Source organism: Arachis duranensis, chromosome 9 (genome assembly GCF_000817695.3).
Source record: "Arachis duranensis cultivar V14167 chromosome 9, aradu.V14167.gnm2.J7QH, whole genome shotgun sequence".
In the NCBI taxonomy this organism is placed as follows: domain Eukaryota; kingdom Viridiplantae; phylum Streptophyta; class Magnoliopsida; order Fabales; family Fabaceae; genus Arachis; species Arachis duranensis.
The window spans coordinates 78,729,894-78,731,639 of NC_029780.3; positions in this window are offsets into that span (position 1 = coordinate 78,729,894).

The window sequence follows — 1,746 nt, forward strand, 5'->3', positions numbered from 1 at the left end:
AACAAGACTCAAAAATAGATATAAGATGAGACTAGTAAAAAAAATAGAAAACAAAAATTTAAATAGGCTCCTAATGATAGAGGTTTTCACAGAGTTAGGACTCAACAACCTTGATTTTGAGAAGTGGATGCTCCCTCAAATTGAGGGGAGAATTTTTGGCATTTCAATGCTTGAAGTTCACGCCCTTGCTTCTCTTGTTCCTTCAGCAATTTGCAAAGCATGCAGTTCTGATTCTGCTGTTCTTCCTTAAGTTGCTCCATAGTTTCTTGCAACTTGGTGATAGATACTTCTAGGTGGCCCAGTAGTCAATTTCAGGAAATTCAGGGAGGAACTCCTGCGCCCTCTTTTTGATAGAGTTGTCTTGCATTTGTCCTTCCATTGACTTCTTGGTAATTGGATGTTCAATGGGTATGAATTCATCTACTCCCATCTTTACCCCAGCCTCTTTACAGAGCAAGGAGATCAAGCTTGGGTAAGCCAGTTTGGCTTCAGTGGAATTCTTATTTGCAATTGTGCAGATCTCACAAGCAATCACATGATGAACCTCCACTTCTTTTCCAAGCATAATGCAATGAATCATCACTGCTCTCTTGATAGTGACCTCAGAACGGTTGCTAGTGGGCAATATGGAACGCCCAATAAAGTCTAGCCAACCTCTTGCAATTGGTTTGAGGTCTTAGCCACAGATTTGAGTAGAATTCCTGAACCATATTTCTTCCAACCTTTATCTCAGGATTGGTTAGAACTTCCCATCCTCTGTTTCGAATTTGCTCTTGGATCCCCGGATATTCATCTTCTTTCAGATCGAATTTGACTTCCGGGATCACTGACCTCAGACCCATTATTTTATGATAATGGTCTTCATGTTCTTTGGTTAAGAACTTCTCTTGATTCCAAAGATTCTTTGGATTATTCTCTTTCTTTCCTCTTAAATTGGTTTGTTTTCCCTTAGGAGCCATGATCTTGATGAATCTTGGCTTAGTGATCACGGAAAAGCACACCAAACTTAGAGGTTTGCTTGTCCTCAAGCAAAAGAAAGGGGAAAGAGGAGAGAGAGGAGAAGAGCAAATTCGAATGGTGTGGGGAATTAGGGAGGCCGAACGTGTATTTATAAGGGGGGAAGAGATTTCAAAAAATTGGAAGGAGATTTGAGAAGATATGGAAAGAATTTGAGAGAAAGTTGAGTTTTTTGAACAAGATTTGGGAAGGATTTGAGAGAGATTTGAAGAATTAATTTAATTTTTAAAGATTTGAAGGTGAATGATGAAAGTTTGAAATGTGTTTATGTAGAAAAGTGTGGGTAAAAAAAAAAGAAAGTTTGAAAAAAAATTTAATCGGAAAGCAAAATCTCAGTCCCCCACCTTTCTGGCGTTAAACGCCCAGAATGGCATCCATTCTGGCGTTTAACGCCCATTTGCTAGCCATTGTGGGTGTTTAACGCCCAGCCGGCACCCTGGCTGGCGTTAAACGCCAGAATCCCCTTTGTCACTGGGCATTTTGTTAGACGCCCACGATGCTGCACATCTGGCGTTAAACGCCCAGAATGGTGCCCATTCTGGCGTTTAACGCCCAAAATGGCACCTTTACTGGCGTTAAACGCCCAAAATGGTGCCCATTCTGGCGTTTAACCCCCAGAATACCCCTTACTGGCGTTTTTTCGCCAGTAAGCTCTTTTTCTCTGCTTTTTGCACTAAATCCTTCTGTAACTCTGTGAATTCCTTCAATTTTGATAATTGCCCTTGTAGA